This window comes from Schistocerca serialis, chromosome 12 (assembly GCF_023864345.2).
Source record: "Schistocerca serialis cubense isolate TAMUIC-IGC-003099 chromosome 12, iqSchSeri2.2, whole genome shotgun sequence".
Classification (NCBI taxonomy): Eukaryota; Metazoa; Arthropoda; class Insecta; order Orthoptera; family Acrididae; genus Schistocerca; species Schistocerca serialis.
Window position 1 is genome coordinate 48,277,888 of NC_064649.1, and position 26,001 is coordinate 48,303,888.

The window sequence follows — 26,001 nt, forward strand, 5'->3', positions numbered from 1 at the left end:
TTCGTATCGACGTAACTGAAAATCTTCACAATGGATGCATTTCTCTCGGAAACGTTTACATTTATCGTGTGGCAACTAATGCCGCGTGCTGAGGTTTGCGGTCGCACCACTCTGTACGAAGTAGAAGCTTCTAAGTTGTTGCAGTCACCAAGAAAGAGGCACAGAATTTCAAGTTTTAGTTTTTGAAAATTCAGTTTTTGGCTGCTATTGCTAACTTGTAGTTGACCTAGGACCTTAAGATTTTGCACGAACCGAACTCTGGCAGCCACATTACACGAGAAAAAGCGAGAAGTGGTAATTCGTAGTAAAAACCGCAGAAAACATAACGTTTTCAACATTTGTTTTCGAAATGACGTAACTGAAAATCTTCACAATGGATGCATTTCTCTCGGAAACGTTTACATTTATTGTCTGGCAACTAATGCCGCGTGCTGAGGTTTGTGGTCGCACCACTCTGTACGAAGTAGAAGCTTCTAAGTTGTTGCAGTCACCAAGAAAGAGGCACAGAAATTCAAGTTTTTGTTTTTGAAAATTCGGTTTTTGGCTGCTTTTGCTGCCTTGTAGTTGACCTAGGACCTTAAGATTTTGCATGAACCGAACTATGTCAGCCACATTACACGAGAAAAAGCGAGAAGTGGTAATTCGTAGTAAAAACCGCAGAAAACATAACGTTTTCTACATTGTTTTCGTATCGACGTAACTGAAAATCTTCACATTGGACGCATTACTCTCAGAAACGTTTACATTTATCGTCTGGCAACTAATGCCGCGTGATGACGTTTGCGGTCGCACCACTCTGTACGAAGTAGATGCTTCTAAGTTGTTGCAGTCACCAAGAAAGAGGCACAGAAATTCAAGTCTTTGTTTTTGAGAATTCAGTTTTTGGCTGCTTTTGCTGCCTTGTAGTTGACCTAGGACCTTAAGATTTTGCATGAACCGAACTCTGGCAGCCACATTACACACGAAAAAGGGAGAAGTGGTAATTTGTAGTAAAAACCGCAGAAAACATAACGTTTTCTACATTGTTTTCGTATCGACGTAACTGAAAATCTTCACAATGGATGCATTTCTCTCGGAAACGTTTACATTTATTGTCTGGCAACTAATGCCCCGTGCTGAGGTTTGCGGTCGCACCACTCTGTAAGAAGTAGAAGCTTCTAAGTTGTGGCAGTCACCAAGAAAGAGGCACAGAAATTCAAGGTTTAGTTTTTGAAAATTCAGTTTTTGGCTGCTTTTGCTGCCTTGTAGTTGACCTAGGACCTTAAGATTTTGCATGAACCGAACTCTGGCAGCCACATTACACGAGAAAAAGCGAGAAGTGGTAATTCGTAGTAAAAACCGCAGAAACCATAACGTTTTCAACATTTGTTTTCGAAATGACGTAACTGAAAATCTTCACAATGGATGCATTTCTCTCGGAAACGTTTACATTTATTGTCTGGAAACTAATGCCGCGTGCTGAGGTTTGCGGTCGCACCACTCTGTACGAAGTAGAAGCTTCTAAGTTGTTGCAGTCACCAAGAAAGAGGCACAGAAATTCAAGTTTTGGTTTTTGAAAATTCGGTTTTTGGCTGCTTTTGCTGCCTTGTAGTTGACCTAGGACCTTAAGATTTTGCATGAACCGAACTCTGGCAGCCACATTACACGAGAAAAAGCGGGAAGTGGTAATTCGTAGTAAAAACCGCAGAAAACATAACGTTTTCTACATTGTTTTCGTATCGACGTAACTGAAAAACTTCACATTGGACGCATTACTCTCAGAAACGTTTACATTTATCGTCTGGCAACTAATGCCGCGTGATGACGTTTGCAGTCGCACCACTCTGTACGAAGTAGATGCTTCTAAGTTGTTGCAGTCACCAAGAAAGAGGCACAGAAATTCAAGTTTTTGTTTTTGAAAATTCAGTTTTTGGCTGCTTTTGCTGCCTTGTAGTTGACCTAGGACCTTAAGATTTTGCATGAACCGAACTCTGGCAGCCACATTACACACGAAAAAGCGAGAAGTGGTAATTTGTAGTAAAAACCGCAGAAAACATAACGTTTTCTACATTGTTTTCGTATCGACGTAACTGAAAATCTTCACAATGGATGCATTTCTCTCGGAAACGTTTACATTTATTGTCTGGCAACTAATGCCGCGTGCTGAGGTTTGCGGTCGCACCACTCTGTAAGAAGTAGAAGCTTCTAAGTTGTTGCAGTCACCAAGAAAGAGGCACAGAAATTCAAGTTTTAGTTTTTGAAAATTCAGTTTTTGGCTGCTTTTGCTGCCTTGTAGTTGACCTAGGACCTTAAGATTTTGCATGAACCGAACTCTGGCAGCCACATTACACGAGAAAAATCGAGAAGTGGTAATTCGTAGTAAAAACCGCAGAAAACATAACGTTTTCAACATTTGTTTTCGAAATGACGTGACTGAAAATCTTCACAATGGATGCATTTCTCTCGGAAACGTTTACATTTATTGTCTGGCAACTAATGCCGCGTGCTGCGGTTTGCGGTCGCACCACTCTGTAAGAAGTAGAAGCTTCTAAGTTGTTGCAGTCACCAAGAAAGAGGCACAGAAATTCAAGTTTTAGTTTTTAAAAATTCACTTTTTGGCTGCTTTTGCTGCCTTGTAGTTGACCTAGGACCTTAAGATTTTGCATGAACCGAACTATGGCAGCCACATTACACACGAAAAAGCGAGAAGTGGTAATTTGTAGTAAAAACCGCAGAAAACATAACGTTTTCTACATTGTTTTCGTATCGACGTAACTGAAAATCTTCACAATGGTTGCATTTCTCTCGGAAACGTTAACATTTATTGTCTGGCAACTAATGCCGCGTGCTGAGGTTTGCGGTCGCACTACTCTGTAAGAAGTAGAAGCTTCTAAGTTGTTGCAGTCACCAAGAAAGAGGCACAGAAATTCAAGTTTTAGTTTTTGAAAATTCAGTTTTTGGCTGCTTTTGCTGCCTTGTAGTTGACCTAGGACCTTAAGATTTTGCATGAACCGAACTCTGGCAGCCACATTACACAAGAAAAAGCGAGAAGTGGTAATTCGTAGTAAAAACCGCAGAAAACATTACGTTTTCTACATTGTTTTCGTATCGACGTAACTGAAAATCTTCATATTGGACGCATTACTGTCAGAAACGTTTACATTTATCGTCTGGCAACTAATGCCGCGTGATGACGTTTGCGGTCGCACCACTCTGTACGAAGTAGAAGCTTCTAAGTTGTTGCAGTCACCAAGAAAGAGGCACAGAAATTCAAGTTTTAGTTTTTGAAAATTCAGTTTTTGGCTGCTTTTGCTGCCTTGTAGTTGACCTAGGACCTTAAGATTTTGCATGAACCGAACTATGGCAGCCACATTACACACGAAAAAGCGAGAAGTGGTAATTTGTAGTAAAAACCGCAGAAAACATAACGTTTTCTACATTGTTTTCGTATCGACGTAACTGAAAATCTTCACAATGGATGCATTTCTCTCGGAAACGTTTACATTTATCGTGTGGCAACTAATGCCGCGTGCTGAGGTTTGCGGTCGCACCACTCTGTACGAAGTAGAAGCTTCTAAGTTGTTGCAGTCACCAAGAAAGAGGCACAGAAATTCAAGTTTTTGTTTTTAAAATTCGGTTTTTGGCTGCTTTTGCTGCCTTGTAGTTGACCTAGTACCTTAAGATTTTGCATGAACCAACTCTGGCAGCCACATTACACGAGAAAAAGCGAGAAGTGGTAATTCGTAGTAAAAACCGCAGAAAACATAACGTTTTCTACATTGTTTTCGTATCGACGTAACTGAAAATCTTCACATTGGACGCATTACTCTCAGAAACGTTTACATTTATCGTCTGGCAACTAATGCCGCGTGATGACGTTTGCAGTCGCACCACTCTGTACGAAGTAGATGCTTCTAAGTTGTTGCAGTCACCAAGAAAGAGGCACAGAAATTCAAGTTTTAGTTTTTGAAAATTCAGTTTTTGGCTGCTTTTGCTGCCTTGTAGTTGACCTAGGACCTTAAGATTTTGCATGAACCGAACTCTGGCAGCCACATTACACACGAAAAAGCGAGAAGTGGTAATTTGTAGTAAAAACCGCAGAAAACATAACGTTTTCTACATTGTTTTCGTATCGACGTAACTGAAAATCTTCACAATGGATGCATTTCTCTCGGAAACGTTTACATTTATTGTCTGGAAACTAATGCCGCGTGCTGAGGTTTGCGGTCGCACCACTCTGTAAGAAGTAGAAGCTTCTAAGTTGTTGCAGTCACCAAGAAAGAGGCACAGAAATTCAGGTTTTAGTTTTTGAAAATTCAGTTTTTGGCTGCTTTTGCTGCCTTGTAGTTGACCTAGGACCTTAAGATTTTGCATGAACCGAACTCTGGCAGCCACATTACACGAGAAAAAGCGAGAAGTGGTAATTCGTAGTAAAAACCGCAGAAAACATAACGTTTTCTACATTGTTTTCGTATCGACGTAACTGAAAATCTTCACATTGGGCGCATTACTCTCAGAAACGTTTACATTTATCGTCTGGCAACTAATGCCGCGTGATGACGTTTGCGGTCGCACCACTCTGTACGAAGTAGAAGCTTCTAAGTTGTTGCAGTCACCAAGAAAGAGGCACAGAAATTCAAGTTTTTGTTTTTGAAAATTCAGTTTTTGGCTGCTTTTGCTGCCTTGTAGTTGACCTAGGACCTTAAGATTTTGCATGAACCGAACTCTGGCAGCCACATTACACGAGAAAAAGCGAGAAGTGGTAATTCGTAGTAAAAACCGCAGAAAACATAGCGTTTTCAACATTTGTTTTCGAAATGACGTAACTGAAAATCTTCACAATGGATGCATTTCTCTCGGAAACGTTTACATTTATTGTCTGGCAACTAATGCCGCGTGCTGAGGTTTGCGGTCGCACCACTCTGTAAGAAGTAGAAGCTTCTAAGTTGTTGCAGTCACCAATAAAGAGGCACAGAAATTCAAGTTTTAGTTTTGGAAAATTCAGTTTTTGGCTGCTTTTGCTGCCTTGTAGTTGACCTAGGACCTTAAGATTTTGCATGAACCGAACTCTGGCAGCCACATTACACGAGAAAAAGCGAGAAGTGGTAATTCGTAGTAAAAACCGCAGAAAACATTACGTTTTCTACATTGTTTTCGTATCGACGTAACTGAAAATCTTCATATTGGACGCATTACTGTGAGAAACGTTTACATTTATCGTCTGGCAACTAATGCCGCGTGATGACGTTTGCGGTCGCACCACTCTGTACGAAGTAGAAGCTTCTAAGTTGTTGCAGTCACCAAGAAAGAGGCACAGAAATTCAAGTTTTAGTTTTTGAAAATTCGGTTTTTGGCTGCTTTTGCTGCCTTGTAGTTGACCTAGGACCTTAAGATTTTGCATGAACCGAACTATGGCAGCCACATTACGCACGAAAAAGCGAGAAGTGGTAATTTGTAGTAAAAACCGCAGAAAACATAACGTTTTCTACATTGTTTTCGTATCGACGTAACTGAAAATCTTCACAATGGATGCATTTCTCTCGGAAACGTTTAAATTTATCGTGTGGCAACTAATGCCGCGTGCTGAGGTTTGCGGTCGCACCACTCTGTACGAAGTAGAAGCTTCTAAGTTGTTGCAGTCACCAAGAAAGAGGCACAGAAATTCAAGTTTTTGTTTTTGAAAATTCGGTTTTTGGCTGCTTTTGCTGCCTTGTAGTTGACCTAGGACCTTAAGATTTTGCATGAACCGAACTCTGGCAGCCACATTACACGAGAAAAAGCGAGAAGTGGTAATTCGTAGTAAAAACCGCAGAAAACATAACGTTTTCTACATTGTTTTCGTATCGACGTAACTGAAAATCTTCACATTGGACGCATTACTCTCAGAAACGTTTACATTTATCGTCTGGCAACTAATGCCGCGTGATGACGTTTGCAGTCGCACCACTCTGTACGAAGTAGATGCTTCTAAGTTGTTGCAGTCACCAAGAAAGAGGCACAGAAATTCAAGTTTTAGTTTTTGAAAATTCAGTTTTTCGCTGCTTTTGCTGCCTTGTAGTTGCCCTAGGACCTTAAGATTTTGCATGAACCGAACTCTGGCAGCCACATTACACACGAAAAAGCGAGAAGTGGTAATTTGTTGTAAAAACCGCAGAAAACATAACGTTTTCTACATTGTTTTCGTATCGACGTAACTGAAAATCTTCACAATGGATGCATTTCTCTCGGAAACGTTTACATTTATTGTCTGGCAACTAATGCCGCGTGCTGAGGTTTGCAGTCGCACCACTCTGTAAGAAGTAGAAGCTTCTAAGTTGTTGCAGTCACCAAGAAAGAGGCACAGAAATTCAGGTTTTAGTTTTTGAAAATTCAGTTTTTGGCTGCTTTTGCTGCCTTGTAGTTGACCTAGGACCTTAAGATTTTGCATGAACCGAACTCTGGCAGCCACATTACACGAGAAAAAGCGAGAAGTGGTAATTCGTAGTAAAAACCGCAGAAAACATAACGTTTTCTACATTGTTTTCGTATCGACGTAACTGAAAATCTTCATATTAAACGCATTACTCTCAGAAACGTTTACATTTATCGTCTGGCAACTAATGCCGCGTGATGACGTTTGCGGTCGCACCACTCTGTACGAAGTAGAAGCTTCTAAGTTGTTGCAGTCACCAAGAAAGAGGCACAGAAATTCAAGTTTTTGTTTTTGAAAATTCAGTTTTTGGCTGCTTTTGCTGCCTTGTAGTTGACCTAGGACCTTAAGATTTTGCATGAACCGAACTCTGGCAGCCACATTACACGAGAAAAAGCGAGAAGTGGTAATTCGTAGTAAAAACCGCAGAAAACATAACGTTTTCTACATTGTTTTCGTATCGACGTAACTGAAAATCTTCACAATGGATGCATTTCTCTCGGAAACGTTTACATTTATCGTCTGGCAACTAATGCCGCGTGCTGAGGTTTGCGGTCGCACCACTCTGTACGAAGTAGAAGCTTCTAAGTTGTTGCAGTCACCAAGAAAGAGGCACAGAATTTCAAGTTTTAGTTTTTGAAAATTCAGTTTTTGGCTGCTTTTGCTGCCTTGTAGTTGACCTAAGTTTTAGTTTTTGAAAATTCAGTTTTTGGCTGCTTTTGCTGCCTTGTAGTTGACCTAGGACCTTAAGATTTTGCATGAACCGAACTCTGGCAGCCACATTACACGAGAAAAAGCGAGAAGTGGTAATTCGTAGTAAAAACCGCAGAAAACATTACGTTTTCTACATTGTTTTCGTATCGACGTAACTGAAAATCTTCATATTGGACGCATTACTGTCAAAAACGTTTACATTTATCGTCTGGCAACTAATGCCGCGTGATGACGTTTGCGGTCGCACCACTCTGTACGAAGTAGAAGCTTCTAAGTTGTTGCAGTCACCAAGAAAGAGGCACAGAAATTCAAGTTTTAGTTTTTGAAAATTCAGTTTTTGGCTGCTTTTGCTGCCTTGTAGTTGACCTAGGACCTTACGATTTTGCATGAACCGAACTATGGCAGCCACATTACACACGAAAAAGCGAGAAGTGGTAATTTGTAGTAAAAACCGCAGAAAACATAACGTTTTCTACATTGTTTTCGTATCGACGTAACTGAAATTCTTCAAAATGGATGCATTTCTCTCGGAAACGTTTACATTTATCGTCTGGCAACTAATGCAGCGTGATGACGTTTGCGGTCGCACCACTCTGTAAGAAGTAGAAGCTTCTAAGTTGTTGCAGTCACCAAGAAAGAGGCACAGAAATTCAAGTTTTAGTTTTTGAAAATTCACTTTTTGGCTGCTTTTGCTGCCTTGTAGTTGACCTAGGACCTTAAGATTTTGCATGAACCGAACTATGGCAGCCACATTACACACGAAAAAGCGAGAAGTGGTAATTTGTAGTAAAAACCGCAGAAAACATAACGTTTTCTACATTGTTTTCGTATCGACGTAACTGAAAATCTTCACAATGGATGCATTTCTCTCGGAAACGTTTACATTTATCGTCTGGCAACTAATGCCGCGTGCTGAGGTTTGCGGTCGCACCACTCTGTAAGAAGTAGAAGCTTCTAAGTTGTTGCAGTCACCAAGAAAGAGGCACAGAAATTCAGGTTTTAGTTTTTGAAAATTCAGTTTTTGGCTGCTTTTGCTGCCTTGTAGTTGACCTAGGACCTTAAGATTTTGCACGAACCCAACTACGGCAGCCACATTACACACGAAAAAGCGAGAAGTGGTAATTTGTAGTAAAAACCGCAGAAAACATAACGTTTTCTACATTGTTTTCGTATCGACGTAACTGAAAATCTTCACAATGGTTGCATTTCTCTCGGAAACGTTTACATTTATTGTCTGGCAACTAATGCCGCGTGCTGAGGTTTGCGGTCGCACCACTCTGTAAGAAGTAGAAGCTTCTAAGTTGTTGCAGTCACCAAGAAAGAGGCACAGAAATTCAAGTTTTAGTTTTGGAAAATTCAGTTTTTGGCTGCTTTTGCTGCCTTGTAGTTGACCTAGGACCTTAAGATTTTGCATGAACCGAACTCTGGCAGCCACATTACACGAGAAAAAGCGAGAAGTGGCAATTCGTAGTAAAAACCGCAGAAAACATTACGTTTTCTACATTGTTTTCGTATCGACGTAACTGAAAATCTTCATATTGGACGCATTACTGTCAGAAACGTTTACATTTATCGTGTGGCAACTAATGCCGCGTGCTGAGGTTTGCGGTCGCACCACTCTGTACGAAGTAGAAGCTTCTAAGTTGTTGCAGTCACCAAGAAAGAGGCACAGAAATTCAAGTTTTTGTTTTTGAAAATTCGGTTTTTGGCTACTTTTGCTGCCTTGTATTTGACCTAGGACCTTAAGATTTTGCATGAACCGAACTCTGGCAGCCACATTACACGAGAAAAAGCGAGAAGTGGTAATTCGTAGTAAAAACCGCAGAAAACATAACGTTTTCTACATTGTTTTCGTATCGACGTAACTGAAAATCTTCACATTGGACGCATTACTCTCAGAAACGTTTACATTTATCGTCTGGCAACTAATGCAGCGTGATGACGTTTGCAGTCGCACCACTCTGTACGAAGTAGATGCTTCTAAGTTGTTGCAGTCACCAAGAAAGAGGCACAGAAATTCAAGTTTTAGTTTTTGAAAATTCAGTTTTTCGCTGCTTTTGCTGCCTTGTAGTTGACCTAGGACCTTAAGATTTTGCATGAACCGAACTCTGGCAGCCACATTACACGAGAAAAAGCGAGAAGTGGTAATTTGTAGTAAAAACCGCAGAAAACATAACGTTTTCTACATTGTTTTCGTATCGACTTAACTGAAAATCTTCACAAAGGATGCATTTCTCTCGGAAACGTTTACATTTATTGTCTGGCAACTAATGCCGCGTGCTGAGGTTTGCGGTCGCACCACTCTGTAAGAAGTAGAAGCTTCTAAGTTGTTGCAGTCACCAAGAAAGAGGCACAGAAATTCAGGTTTTAGTTTTTGAAAATTCAGTTTTTGGCTGCTTTTGCTGCCTTGTAGTTGACCTAGGACCTTAAGATTTTGCATGAACCGAACTCTGGCAGCCACATTACACAAGAAAAAGCGAGAAGTGGTAATTCGTAGTAAAAACCGCAGAAAACATAACGTTTTCTACATTGTTTTCGTATCGACGTAACTGAAAATCTTCATATTGGACGCATTACTCTCAGAAACGTTTACATTTATCGTCTGGCAACTAATGCCGCGTGATGACGTTTGCGGTCGCACCACTCTGTACGAAGTAGAAGCTTCTAAGTTGTTGCAGTCACCAAGAAAGAGGCACAGAAATTCAAGTTTTTGTTTTTGAAAATTCAGTTTTGGCTGCTTTTGCTGCCTTGTCGTTGACCTAGGACCTTAAGATTTTGCATGAACCGAACTCTGGCAGCCACATTACACGAGAAAAAGCGAGAAGTGGTAATTCGTAGTAAAAACCGCAGAAAACATAACGTTTTCTACATTGTTTTCGTATCGACGTAACTGAAAATCTTCACAATGGATGCATTTCTCTCGGAAACGTTTACATTTATCGTCTGGCAACTAATGCCGCGTGCTGAGGTTTGCGGTCGCACCACTCTGTACGAAGTAGAAGCTTCTAAGTTGTTGCAGTCACCAAGAAAGAGGCACAGAATTTCAAGTTTTAGTTTTTGAAAATTCAGTTTTTGGCTGCTTTTGCTGCCTTGTAGTTGACCTAGGACCTTAAGATTTTGCATGAACCGAACTCTGGCAGCCACATTACACGAGAAAAAGCGAGAAGTGGTAATTCGTAGTAAAAACCGCAGAAAACATAACGTTTTCTACATTGTTTTCTTATCGACGTAACTGAATATCTTCACAATGGATGCATTTCTCTCGGAAACGTTTACATTTATCGTCTGGCAACTAATGCCGCGTGCTGAGGTTTGCAGTCGCACCACTCTGTACGAAGTAGAAGCTTCTAAGTTGTTGCAGTCACCAAGAAAGAGGCACAGAAATTCAAGTTTTAGTTTTTGAAAATTCAGTTTTTGGCTGCTTTTGCTGCCTTGTAGTTGACCTAGGACCTTAAGATTTTGCATGAACCGAACTCTGGCAGCCACATTACACGAGAAAAAGCGAGAAGTGGTAATTCGTAGTAAAAACCGCAGAAAACATAACTTTTTCTACATTGTTTTCGTATCGACGTAACTGAAAATCTTCACAATGGATGCATTTCTCTCGGAAACGTTTACATTTATTGTCTGGCAACTAGTGCCGCGTGCTGAGGTTTGCGGTCGCACCACTCTGTACGAAGTAGAAGCTTCTAAGTTGTTGCAGTCACCAAGAAAGAGGCACAGAAATTCAAGTTTTAGTTTTTGAAAATTCAGTTTTTGCTGCTATTGCTGCCTTGTAGTTGACCTAGGACCTTAAGATTTTGCATGAACCGAACTCTGGCAGCCACATTACACGAGAAAAAGCGAGAAGTGGTAATTCGTAGTAAAAACCGCAGAAAACATAACGTTTTCTACATTGTTTTCGTATCGACGTAACTGAAAATCTTCACAATGGATGCATTTCTCTCGTAAACGTTTACATTTATCGGTTGGCAACTAATGCCGCGTGCTGAGGTTTGCGGTCGCTCCACTCTGTACGAAGTAGAAGCTTCTAAGTTGTTGCAGTCACCAAGAAAGAGGCACAGAAATTCAAGTTTTAGTTTTTGAAAATTCAGTTTTTGGCTGCTTTTGCTGCCTTGTAGTTGACCTAGGACCTTAAGATTTTGCATGAACCGAACTCTGGCAGCCACATTACACGAGAAAAAGCGAGAAGTGGTAATTCGTGGTAAAAACCGCAGAAAACATAACGTTTTCTACATTGTTTTCGTATCGACGTAACTGAAAATCTTCACAATGGATGCATTTCTCTCGGAAACGTTTACATTTATTGTCTGGCAACTAATGCCGCGTGCTGAGGTTTGCGGTCGCACCACTGTGTACGAAGTAGAAGCTTCTAAGTTGTTGCAGTCACCAAGAAAGAGGCACAGAATTTCAAGTTTTAGTTTTTGAAAATTCAGTTTTTGGCTGCTTTTGCTGCCTTGTAGTTGACCTAGGACCTTAAGATTTTGCATGAACCGAACTCTGGCAGCCACATTACACGAGAAAAAGCGAGAAGTGGTAATTCGTAGTAAAAACCGCAGAAAACATAACGTTTTCTACATTGTTTTCGTATCGACGTAACTGAAAATCTTCACAATGGATGCATTTCTCTCGGAAACGTTTACATTTATCGTGTGGCAACTAATGCCGCGTGCTGAGGTTTGCGGTCGCACCACTCTGTACGAAGTAGAAGCTTCTAAGTTGTTGCAGTCACCAAGAAAGAGGCACAGAATTTCAAGTTTTAGTTTTTGAAAATTCAGTTTTTGGCTGCTATTGCTGCCTTGTAGTTGACCTAGGACCTTAAGATTTTGCACGAACCGAACTCTGGCAGCCACATTACACGAGAAAAAGCGAGAAGTGGTAATTCGTAGTAAAAACCGCAGAAAACATAACGTTTTCTACATTGTTTTCGTATCGACGTAACTGAAAATCTTCACATTGGACGCATTACTCTCAGAAACGTTTACATTTATCGTCTGGCAACTAATGCCGCGTGATGACGTTTGCGGTCGCACCACTCTGTACGAAGTAGAAGCTTCTAAGTTGTTGCAGTCACCAAGAAAGAGGCACAGAAATTCAAGTTTTTGTTTTTTAAAATTCGGTTTCTGGCTGCTTTTGCTGCCTTGTAGTTGACCTACGATCTTAAGATTTTGCATGAACCGAACTCTGGCAGCCACATTACACGAGAAAAAGCGAGATGTGGTAATTCGTAGTAAAAACCGCAGAAAACATAACGTTTTCTACATTGTTTTCGGATCGACGTAACTGAAAATCTTCACATTGGACGCATTACTCTCAGAAACGTTTACATTTATCGTCTGGCAACTAATGCCGCGTGATGACGTTTGCGGTCGCACCACTCTGTACGAAGTAGATGCTTCTAAGTTGTTGCAGTCACCAAGAAAGAGGCACAGAAATTCAAGTTTTTGTTTTTGAAAATTCAGTTTTTGGCTGCTTTTGCTGCCTTGTAGTTGACCTAGGACCTTAAGATTTTGCATGAACCGAACTCTGGCAGCCACATAACACAAGAAAAAGCGAGAAGTGGTAATTTGTAGTAAAAACCGCAGAAAACATAACGTTTTCTACATTGTTTTCGTATCGACGTAACTGAAAATCTTCACAATGGATGCATTTCTCTCGGAAACGTTTACATTTATTGTCTGGCAACTAATGCCGCGTGCTGAGGTTTGCGGTCGCACCACTCTGTAAGAAGTAGAAGCTTCTAAGTTGTTGCAGTCACCAAGAAAGAGGCACAGAAATTCAAGTTTTAGTTTTTGAAAATTCAGTTTTTGGCTGCTTTTGCTGCCTTGTAGTTGACCTAGGACCTTAAGATTTTGCATGAACCGAACTCTGGCAGCCACATTACACGAGAAAAAGCGAGAAGTGGTAATTCGTAGTAAAAACCGCAGAAAACATAACGTTTTCTACATTGTTTTCGTATCGACGTAACTGAAAATCTCCATATTGGACGCATTACTGTCAGAAACGTTTACATTTATCGTCTGGCAACTAATGCCGCGTGATGACGTTTGCGGTCGCACCACTCTGTACGAAGTAGAAGCTTCTAAGTTGTTGCAGTCACCAAGAAAGAGGCACAGAAATTCAAGTTTTAGTTTTTGAAAATTCAGTTTTTGGCTGCTTTTGCTGCCTTGTAGTTCACCTAGGACCTTAAGATTTTGCATGAACCGAACTATGGCAGCCACATTACACACGAAAAAGCGAGAAGTGGTAATTTGTAGTAAAAACCGCAGAAAACATAACGTTTTCTACATTGTTTTCGTATCGACGTAACTGAAAATCTTCACAATAGATGCATTTCTCTCGGAAACGTTTACATTTATTGTCTGGCAACTAATGCCGCGTGCAGTGGTTTGCGGTCGCACCACTCTGTAAGAAGTAGAAGCTTCTAAGTTGTTGCAGTCACCAAGAAAGAGGCACAGAAATTCAGGTTTTAGTTTTTGAAAATTCAGTTTTTGGCTGCTTTTGCTGCCTTGTAGTTGACCTAGGACCTTAAGATTTTGCATGAACCGAACTCTGGCAGCCACATTACACGAGAAAAAGCGAGAAGTGGTAATTCGTAGTAAAAACCGCAGAAAACATAACGTTTTCTACATTGTTTTCGTATCGACGTAACTGAAAATCTTCATATTGGACGCATTACTCTCAGAAACGTTTACATTTATCGTCTGGCAACTAATGCCGCGTGATGACGTTTGCGGTCGCACCACTCTGTACGAAGTAGAAGCTTCTAAGTTGTTGCAGTCACCAAGAAAGAGGCACAGAAATTCAAGTTTTTGTTTTTGAAAATTCAGTTTTTGGCTGCTTTTGCTGCCTTGTAGTTGACCTAGGACCTTAAGATTTTGCATGAACCGAACTCTGGCAGCCACATTACACGAGAAAAAGCGAGAAGTGGTAATTCGTAGTAAAAACCGCAGAAAACATAACGTTTTCTACATTGTTTTCGTATCGACGTAACTGAAAATCTTCACAATGGATGCATTTCTCTCGGAAACGTTTACATTTATCGTCTGGCAACTAATGCCGCGTGCTGAGGTTTGCGGTCGCACCACTCTGTACGAAGTAGAAGCTTCTAAGTTGTTGCAGTCACCAAGAAAGAGGCACAGAAATTCAAGTTTTAGTTTTTGAAAATTCAGTTTTTGGCTGCTTTTGCTGCCTTGTAGTTGACCTAGGACCTTAAGATTTTGCATGAACCGAACTCTGGCAGCCACATTACACGAGAAAAAGCGAGAAGTGGTAATTCGTAGTAAAAACCGCAGAAAACATAACGTTCTCTACATTGTTTTCTTATCGACGTAACTGAAAATCTTCACAATGGATGCATTTCTCTCGGAAACGTTTACATTTATCGTCTGGCAACTAATGCCGCGTGCTGAGGTTTGCGGTCGCACCACTCTGTACGAAGTAGAAGCTTCTAAGTTGTTGCAGTCACCAAGAAAGAGGCACAGAAATTCAAGTTTTAGTTTTTGAAAATTCAGTTTTTGGCTGCTTTTGCTGCCTTGTAGTTGACCTAGGACCTTAAGATTTTGCATGAACCGAACTCTGGCAGCCACATTCCACGAGAAAAAGCGAGATGTGGTAATTCGTAGTAAAAACCGCAGAAAACATGACGTTTTCTACATTGTTTTCGTATCGACGTAACTGAAAATCTTCACAATGAATGCATTTCTCTCGGAAACGTTTACATTTATTGTCTGGCAACTAATGCCGCGTGCTGAGGTTTGCGGTCGCACCACTGTGTACGAAGTAGAAGCTTCTAAGTTGTTGCAGTCACCAAGAAAGAGGCACCGAAATTCAAGTTTTAGTTTTTGAAAATTCAGTTTTTGGCTGCTTTTGCTGACTTGTAGTTGACCTAGGACCTTAAGATTTTGCATGAACCGAACTCTGGCAGCCACATAACACGAGAAAAAGCGAGATGTGGTAATTCGTAGTAAAAACCGCAGAAAACATAACTTTTTCTACATTGTTTTCGTATCGACGTAACTGAAAATCTTCACAATGGATGCATTTCTCTCGGAAACGTTTACATTTATTGTCTGGCAACTAGTGCCGCGTGCTGAGGTTTGCGGTCGCACCACTCTGTACGAAGTAGAAGCTTCTACGTTGTTGCAGTCACCAAGAAAGAGGCACAGAAATTCAAGTTTTAGTTTTTGAAAATTCTGTTTTTGCTGCTATTGCTGCCTTGTAGTTGACCTAGGACCTTAAGATTTTGCATGAACCGAACTCTGGCAGCCACATAACACGAGAAAAAGCGAGAAGTGGTAATTCGTAGTAAAAACCGCAGAAAACATAACGTTTTCTACATTGTTTTCGTATCGACGTAACTGAAAATCTTCACAATGGATGCATTTCTCTCTTAAACGTTTACATTTATCGTGTGGCAAGTAATGCCGCGTGCTGAGGTTAGCGGTCGCACCACTCTGTACGAAGTAGAAGCTTCTAAGTTGTTGCAGTCACCAAGAAAGAGGCACAGAATTTAAAGTTTTAGTTTTTGAAAATTCAGTTTTTGGCTGCTATTGCTGCCTTGTAGTTGACCTAGGACCTTAAGATTTTGCACGAACCGAACTCTGGCAGCCACATTACACGAGAAAAAGCGAGAAGTGGTAATTCGTAGTAAAAACCGCAGAAAACATAACGTTTTCTACATTGTTTTCGTATCGACGTAACTGAAAATCTTCACATTGGACGCATTACTCTCAGAAACGTTAACATTTATCGTCTGGCAACTAATGCCGCGTGATGACGTTTGCGGTCGCACCACTCTGTACGAAGTAGAAGCTTCTAAGTTGATGCAGTCACCAAGAAAGAGGCACAGAAATTCAAGTTTTTGTTTTTTAAAATTCGGTTTCTATCTGCTTTTGCTGCCCTGTAGTTGACCTAGAACCTTAAGATTTTGCATGAACCGAACTCTGGCAGCCACATTACACGAGAAAAAGCGAGAAGTGGTAATTCGTAGTAAAAACCGCAGAAAACATAACGTTTTCTACATTGTTTTCGTATCGACGTAACTGAAAATCTTCACATTGGACGCATTACTCTCAGAAACGTTTACATTTATCGTCTGGCAACTAATGCCGCGTGATGACGTTTGCGGTCGCATCACTCTGTACGAAGTAGATGCTTCTAAGTTGTTGCAGTCACCAAGAAAGAGGCACAGAAATTCAAGTTTTAGTTTTTGAAAATTCAGTTTTTGGCTGCTTTTGCTGCCTTGTAGTTGACCTAGGACCTTAAGATTTTGCATGAACCGAACTCTGGCAGCCACATAACATAAGAAAAAGCGAGAAGTGGTAATTTGTAGTAAAATCCGCAGAAAACATAACGTTTTCTACATTGTTTTCGTATCGACGTAACTGAAAATCTTCACAATGGATGCATTTCTCTCGGAAACGTTTACATTTATTGTCTGGCAACTAATGCCGCGTGCTGAGGTTTGCGGTCGCACCACTCTGTAAGAAGTAGAAGCTTCTAAGTTGTTGCAGTCACCAAGAAAGAGGCACAGAAATTCAAGTTTTAGTTTTTGAAAATTCAGTTTTTGGCTGCTTTTGATGCCTTGTAGTTGACCTAGGACCTTAAGATTTTGCATGAACCGAACTCTGGCAGCCACATTACACGAGAAAAAGCGAGAAGTGGTAATTCGTAGTAAAAACCGCAGAAAACATAACGTTTTCTACATTGTTTTCGTATCGACGTAACTGAAAATCTTCACATTGGACGCATTACTCTCAGAAACGTTTACATTTATCGTCTGGCAACTAATGCCGCGTGATGACGTTTGCAGTCGCACCACTCTGTACGAAGTAGATGCTTCTAAGTTGTTGCAGTCACCAAGAAAGAGGCACAGAAATTCAAGTTTTAGTTTTTGAAAATTCAGTTTTTCGCTGCTTTTGCTGCCTTGTAGTTGACCTAGGACCTTAAGATTTTGCATGAACCGAACTCTGGCAGCCACATTACGCACGAAAAAGCGAGAAGTGGTAATTTGTAGTAAAAACCGCAGAAAACATAACGTTTTCTACATTGTTTTCGTATCGACGTAACTGAAAATCTTCACAATGGATGCACTTCTCTCGGAAACGTTTACATTTATTGTCTGGCAACTAATGCCGCGTGCTGAGGTTTGCGGTCGCACCACTCTGTAAGAAGTAGAAGCTTCTAAGTTGTTGCAGTCACCAAGAAAGAGGCACAGAAATTCAAGTTTTAGTTTTTGAAAATTCAGTTTTTGGCTGCTTTTGCTGCCTTGTAGTTGACCTAGGACCTTAAGATTTTGCATGAACCGAACTCTGGCATCCACATTACACGAGAAAAAGCGAGAAGTGGTAATTCGTAGTAAAAACCGCAGAAAACATAACGTTTTCAACATTTGTTTTCGAAATGACGTACCTGAAAATCTTCACAATGGATGCATTTCTCTCGGAAACGTTTACATTTATTGTCTGGCAACTAATGCCGCGTGCTGAGGTTTGCGGTCGCACCACTCTGTAAGAAGTAGAAGCTTCTAAGTTGTTGCAGTCACCAAGAAAGAGGCACAGAAATTCAAGTTTTAGTTTTTGAAAATTCAGTTTTTGGCTGCTTTTGCTGCCTTGTAGTTGACCTAGGACCTTAAGATTTTGCATGAACCGAACTCTGGCAGCCACATTACACGAGAAAAAGCGAGAAGTGGTAATTCGTAGTAAAAACCGCAGAAAACATAACGTTTTCTACATTGTTTTCGTATCGACGTAACTGAAAATCTTCACAATGGATGCATTTCTCTCGGAAACGTTTCCATTTATCGTCTGGCAACTAATGCCGCGTGCTGAGGTTTGCGGTCGCACCACTCTGTACGAAGTAGAAGCTTCTAAGTTGTTGCAGTCACCAAGAAAGAGGCACAGAAATTCAAGTTTTAGTTTTCGAAAATTCAGTTTTTGGCTGCTTTTGCTGCCTTGTAGTTGACCTAGGACCTTAAGATTTTGCATGAACCGAACTCTGGCAGCCACATTACACGAGAAAAAGCGAGAAGTGGTAATTCGTAGTAAAAACCGCAGAAAACATAACGTTTTCTGCATTGTTTTCGTATCGACGTAACTGAAAATCTTCACAATGGATGCATTTCTCTCGGAAACGTTTACATTTATTGTCTGGCAACTAATGCCGCGTGCTGAGGTTTGCGGTCGCACCACTCTGTACGAAGTAGAAGCTCCTAAGTTGTTGCAGTCGCCAAGAAAGAGGCACATAAATTCAAGTTGTAGTTTTTGAAAATCCAGTTTTTGTCTGCTTATGCTGCTTTGTAGTTGACCTAGGACCTTAAGATTTTGCATGAACCGAACTCTGGCAGCCACATTACACGAGAAAAAGCGAGAAGTGGTAATTCGTAGTAAAAACCGCAGAAAACATAACGTTTTCTGCATTGTTTTCGTATCGACGTAACTGAAAATCTTCACAATGGATGCATTTCTCTCGGAAACGTTTACATTTATTGTCTGGCAACTAATGCCGCGGGCTGAGGTTTGCGGTCGCACCACTCTGTACGAAGTAGAAGCTTCTAAGTTGTTGCAGTCACCAAGAAAGAGGCACAGAAATTCAAGTTTTAGTTTTTGAATATTCAGTTTTTGGCTGCTTTTGCTGCCTTGTAGTTGACCTAGGACCTTAAGATTTTGCATGAACTGACCTCTGGCAGCCGAATTACTCGAGAAAAAGCGAGAAGTGGTAATTCGTAGTAAAAACCGCAGAAAACATAACGTTTTCTACATTGTTTTCGTATCGACGTAACTGAAAATCTTCACAATGGATGCATTTCTCTCGGAAACGTTTACATTTATCGTCTGGCAACTAATGCCGCGTGCTGAGGTTTGCCGTCGCACCACTCTGTACGAAGTAGAAGCTTCTAAGTTGTTGCAGTCACCAAGAAAGAGGCACAGGAATTCAAGTTTTAGTTTTTGAAAATTCAGTTTTTGGCTGCTTTTGCTGCCTTGTAGTTGACCTAGGACCTTAAGATTTTGCATGAACCGAACTCTGGCAGCCACATTACACGAGAAAAAGCGAGACGTGGTAATTCGTAGTAAAAACCGCTGAAAACATAACGTTTTCTACATTGTTTTCGTATCGACGTAACTGAAAATCTTCACAATGGATGCATTTCTCTCGCAAAAGTTTACATTTATTGTCTGGCAACTAATGCCGCGTGCTGAGGTTTGCGGTCGCACACCTCTGTACGAAGTAGAAGCTTCTAAGTTGTTGCAGTCACCAAGAAAGAGGCACAGAAATTCAAGTTTTAGTTTTTGAAAATTCAGTTTTTGGCTGCTTTTGCTGCCTGGTAGTTGACCTAGGACCTTAAGATTTTGCATGAACCGAACTCTGGCAGCCACATTACACGAGAAAAAGCGAGAAGTGGTAATTCTTAGTAAAAACCGCAGAAAACATAACGTTTTCTACATTGTTTTCGTATCGACGTGACTGAAAATCTTCACAATGGATGCATTTCTCTCGGAAACGTTTACATTTATCGTCTGGCAACTAATGCCGCGTGCTGAGGTTTGCGGTCGCACCACTCTGTACGAAGTAGAAGCTTCTAAGTTGTTGCAGTCACCAAGAAAGAGGCACAGAAATTCAAGTTTTAGTTTTTAAAAATTCAGTTTTTGGCTGCTTTTGCTGCCTTGTAGTTGACCTAGGACCTTAAGATTTTGCATGAACCGAACTCTGGCAGCCACATTACACGAGAAAAAGCAAGAAGTGGTAATTCGTAGTAAAAACCGCAAAAAACATAACGTTTTCTACATTGTTTTCGTGTCGACGTAACTGAAAATCTTCACATTGGACGCATTACTCTCAGAAACGTTTACATTTATCGTCTGGCAACTAATGTCGCGTAATGACGTTTGCGGTCGCACCACTCTGTACGAAGTAGAAGCTTCTAAGTTGTTGCAGTCACCAAGAAAGAGGCACAGAAATTCAAGTTTTTGTTTTTGAAAATTCAGTTTTTGGCTGCTTTTGCTGCCTTGTAGTTGACCTAGGACCTAAAGATTTTGCATGAACCGAACTCTGGCAGCCAAATTGCACGAGAAAAAGCGAGAAGTGGTAATTCGTAGTAAAAACCGCAGAAAACATAACGTTTTCTACATTGTTTTCGTATCGACGTAACTGAAAATCTTCACATTGGACGCATTACTCTCAGAAACGTTTCCATTTATCGTCTGGCAACTAATGCCGCGTGATGACGTTTGCGGTCGCACCACTCTGTACGAAGTAGAAGCTTCTAAGTTGTTGCAGTCACCAAGAAAGAGGCACAGAAATTCAAGTTTTAGTTTTTGAAAATTCAGTTTTTGGCTGCTTTTGCTGCCTTGTAGTTGACCTAGGACCTTAAGATTTTGCATGAACCGAACTCTGGCAGCCACATTACACGAGAAAAAGCGAGAAGTGGTAATTCGTAGTAAAAACCGCAGAAAACATAACGTTCTCCACATTGTTTTCGTATCGACGTAACTGAAAATCTTCACATTGGACGCATTACTCTCAGAAACGTTTACATTTATTGTCTGGCAACTAATGCCGCATGATGACGTTTGCGGTCGCACCACTCTGTACGAAGTAGAAGCTTCTAAGTTGTTGCAGTCACCAAGAAAGAGGCACAGAAATTCAAGTTTTAGTTTTTGAAAATTCAGTTTTTGGCTGCTTTTGCTGCCTTGTAGTTGACCTAGGACCTTAAGATTTTGCATGAACCGAACTCTGGCAGCCACATTACACGAGAAAACGCGAGATGTGGTAATTCGTAGTAAAAACCGCAGAAAACATTACGTTTTCTACATTGTTTTCGTATCGACGTAACTGAAAATCTTCACATTGGACGCATTACTCTCAGAAACGTTTACATTTATCGTCTGGCAACTAATGCCGCGTGCTGAGGTTTGCGGTCGCACCACTCTGTACGAAGTAGAAGCTTCTAAGTTGTTGCAGTCACCAAGAAAGAGGCACAGAAATTCAAGTTTTAGTTTTTGAAAATTCAGTTTTGGCTGCTTTTGCTGCCTTGTAGTTGACCTAGGACCTTAAGATTTTGCATGAACCGAACTCTGGCAGGCACATTACACGAGAAAAAGCGAGAAGTGGTAATTCGTAGTAAAACCGCAGAAAACATAACGTTTTCTACATTGTTTTCGTATCGACGTAACTTAAAATCTTCACAATGGATGCATTTCTCTCGCAAAAATTTACATTTATTGTCTGGCAACTAATGCCGCGTGCTGAGGTTTGCGGTCGCACACCTCTGTACGAAGTAGAAGCTTCTAAGTTGTTGCAGTCACCAAGAAAGAGCCACAGAAATTCAAGTTTTTGTTTTTGAAAATTCAGTTTTTGGCTGCTTTTGCTGCCTTGTAGTTGACCTAGGACCTTAAGATTTTGCATGAACCGAACTCTGGCAGCCACATTACACGAGAAAAAGCGAGAAGTGGTAATTCGTAGTAAAAACCGCAGAAAACATAACGTTTTCTACATTGTTTTCGTATCGACGTAACTGAAAATCTTCACATTGGACGCATTACTCTCAGATACGTTTACATTTATCGTCTGGCAACTAATGCCGCGTGCTGAGGTTTGCGGTCGCACCACTCTGTACGAAGTAGAAGCTTCTAAGATGTTGCAGTCACCAAGAAAGAGGCACAGAAATTCAAGTTTTAGTTTTTGAAAATTCAGTTTTTGGCTGCTTTTGCTGCCTTGTAGTTGACCTAGGACATTAAGATTTTGCATGAACAGAACTCTGGCAGCCACATTACACGAGAAAAAGCGAGAAGTGGTAATTCGTAGTAAAAACCGCAGAAAACATAACGTTTTCTACATTGTTTTCGTATCGACGTAACTGAAAATCTTCACATTGGACGCATTACTCTCAGAAACGTTTACATTTATCGTCTGGCAACTAATGCCGCGTGATGACGTTTGCGGTCGCACCACTCTGTACGAAGTAGAAGCTTCTAAGTTGTTGCAGTCACCAAGAAAGAGGCACAGAAATTCAAGTTTTAGTTTTTGAAAATTCAGTTTTTGGCTGCTTTTGCTGCCTTGTAGTTGACCTAAGACCTTAAGATTTGGCATGAACCGAACTCTGGCAGCCACATTACACGAGAAAAAGCGAGAAGTGGTAATTCGTAGTAAAAACCGCAGAAAACATAACGTTTTCTACATTGTTTTCGTATCGACGTAACTGAAAATCTTCACAATGGATGCATTTCTCTCGGAAACGTTTACATTTATTGTCTGGCAACTAATGCCGCGTGTTGAGGTTTGCGGTCGCACCACTCTGTACGAAGTAGAAGCTTCTAAGTTGTTGCAGTCACCAAGAAAGAGGCACAGAAATTCAAGTTTTAGTTTTTGAAAATTCAGTTTTTGGCTGCTTTTGCTTCCTTGTAGTTGACCTAGGACCTTAAGATTTTGCATGAACCGAACTCTGGCAGCCACATTACACGAGGAAAAACGACAAGTGGTAATTCGTAGTAAAAACCGCAAAAAACATAACGTTTTCTACATTGTTTTCGTATCGACGTAACTGAAAATCTTCATATTGGACGCATTACTCTCAGAAACGTTTACATTTATCGTCTAGCAACTAATGCCGCGTGATGACGTTTGCGGTCGCACCACTCTGTACGAAGTAGAAGCTTCTAAGTTGTTGCAGTCACCAAGAAAGAGGCACAGAAATTCAAGTTTTAGTTTTTGAAAATTCAGTTTTCGGCTGCTTTTGCTGCCTTGTAGTTGACCTAGGACCTTAAGATTTTGCATGAACCGAACTCTGGCAGCCACATTACACGAGAAAAAGCGAGAAGTGGTAATTCGTAGTAAAAACCGCAGAAAACATAACGTTTTCTACATTGTTTTCGTATCGTCGTAACTGAAAATCTTCACATTGGACGCATTACTCTCAGAAACGTTTACATTTATTGTCTGGCAACTAATGCCGCGTGATGACGTTTGCGGTCGCACCACTCTGTACGAAGTAGAAGCTTCTAAGTTGTTGCAGTCACCAAGAAAGAGGCACAGAAATTCAAGTTTTTGTTTTTGAAAATTCAGTTTTTGGCTGCTTTTGCTGCCTTGTAGTTGACCTAGGACCTAAAGATTTTGCATGAACCGAACTCTGGCAGCCAAATTGCACGAGAAAAAGCGAGAAGTGGTAATTCGTAGTAAAAACCGCAGAAAACATAACGTTTTCTACATTGTTTTCGTATCGACGTAACTGAAAATCTTCACATTGGACGCATTACTCTCAGAAACGTTTACATTTATCGTCTGGCAACTAATGCCGCGTGATGACGATTGCGGTCGCACCACTCTGTACGAAGTAGAAGCTTCTAAGTTGTTGCAGTCACCAAGAAAGAGGCACAGAAATTCAAGTTTTAGTTTTTGAAAATTCAGTTTTTGGCTGCTTTTGCTGCCTTGTAGTTGACCTAGGACCTTAAGATTTTGCATGAACCGAACTCTGGCAGCCACATTAGACGAGAAAAAGCGAGAAGTGGTAATCCGTAGTAAAAACCGCAGAAAACATAACGTTCTCTACATTGTTTTCGTATCGACGTAACTGAAAATCTTCACATTGGATGCATTACTCTCAGAAACGTTTACATTTATTGACTGGCAACTAATGCCGCGTGATGACGTTTGCGGTCGCACCACTCTGTACGAAGTAGAAGCTTCTAAGTTGTTGCAGTCACCAAGAAAGAGGCAAAGAAATTCAAGTTTTTGTTTTTGAAAATTCAGTTTTTGGCTGCTTTTGCTGCCTTGTAGTTGACCTAGGACCTTAAGATTTTGCATGAACTGAACTCTGGCAGCCACATTACACGAGAAAAAGCGAGAAGTGGTAATTCGTAGTAAAAACCGCAGAAAACATAACGTTTTCTACATTGTTTTCGTATCGACGTAACTGAAAATCTTCACATTGGACGCATTACTCTCAGAAACGTATACATTTATCGTCTGGCAACTAATGCCGCGTGATGACGTTTGCGGTCGCACCACTCAGTACGAAGTAGAAGCTTCTAAGTTGTTGCAGTCACCAAGAAAGAGGCACAGAAATTCAAGTTTTAGTTTTTGAAAATTCAGTTTTTGGCTGATTTTGCTGCCTTGTAGTTGACCTAGGACCTTACGATTTTGCATGAACCGAACTCTGGCAGCCACTTTACACGAGAAAAAGCGAGAAGTGGTAATTCGTAGTAAAAACCGCAGAAAACATTACGTTTTCTACATTGTTTTCGTATCGACGTAACTGAAAATCTTCACATTGGACGCATTACTCTCAGAAACGTTTACATTTATCGTCTGGCAACTAATGCCGCGTGATGACGTTTGCGGTCGCACCACTCTGTACGAAGTAGAAGCTTCTAAGTTGTTGCAGTCACCAAGAAAGAGGCACAAAAATTCAAGTTTTAGTTTTTGAAAATTCAGTTTTTGGCTGCTTTTGCTGCCTTGTAGTCGACCTAGGACCTTAAGATTTTGCATGAACCGAACTCTGGCAGCCACATTACACGAGAAAAAGCGAGAAGTGGTAATTCGTAGTAAAAACCGCAGAAAACATAACGTTTTCTACATTGTTTTCGTATCGACGTAACTGAAAATCTTCACATTGGACGCATTACTCTCAGATACGTTTACAGTTATTGTCTGGCAACTAATGCCGCGTGATGACGTTTGCGGTCGCACCACTCTGTACGAAGCAGAAGCTTCTAAGTTGTTGCAGTCACCAAGAAAGAGGCACAGAAATTCAAGTTTTAGTTTTTGAAAATTCAGTTTTTGGCTGCTTTTGCTGCCTTGTAGTTGACCTAGGACCTTAAGATTTTGCATGAACCTAACTCTGGCAGCCACATTACACGAGAAAAAGCGAGAAGTGGTAATTCGTATTAAAAACCGCAGAAAACATAGCGTCTTCTACATTGTTTTCGTATCGACGTAACTGAAAATCTTCACATTGGCCGCATTGCTCTCAGAAACGTTTACATTTATTGTCTGGCAACTAATGCCGCGTGATGACGATTGCGGTCGCACCACCCTGTACGAAGTAGAAGCTTCTAAGTTGTTGCAGTCACCAAGAAAGAGGCACAGAAATTCAAGTTTTAGTTTTTGAAAATTCAGTTTTTGGCTGCTTTTGGTGCTTTGTAGTTGACCTAGGACCTTAAGATTTTGCATGAACCGAACTCTGGCAGCCACATTACACGAGAAAAAGCGAGAAGTGGTAATTCGTAGTAAAAACCGCAGAAAACATAACGTTTTCTACATTGTTTACGTATCGACGTAACTGAAAATCTTCACATTGGACGCATTACTCTCAGAAACGTTTACATTTATCGTCTGGCAGCTAATGCCGCGTGCTGAGGTTTGCGGTCGCACCACTCTGTACGAAGTAGAAGCTTCTAAGTTGTTGGAGTCACCAAGAAAGAGGCACAGAAATTCAAGTTTTAGTTTTTGAAAATTCAGTTTTAGGCTGCTTTTGCTGCCTTGTAGTTGACCTAGGACCTTAAGATTTTGCATGAACAGAACTCTGGCAGCCACATTACACGAGATAAAGCGAGAAGTGGTAATTCGTAGTAAAAACCGAAGTAACATAACGTTTTCTACATTGTTTTCCTATCGACGTAACTGAAAATCTTCACATTGCACGCATTACTCTCAGAAACGTTTACATTTATCGTCTGGCAACTAATGCCGCGTGATGACGTTTGCGGTCGCACCACTCTGTACGAAGTAGAAGCTTCTAAGTTGTTGCAGTCACCAAGAAAGAGGCACAGAAATTCAAGTTTTAGTTTTTGAAAATTCAGTCTTTGGCTGCTTTTGCTGCCTTGTAGTTGACCTAAGACCTTAAGATTTGGCATGAACCGAACTCTGGCAGCCACATTACACGAGAAAAAGCGAGAAGTGGT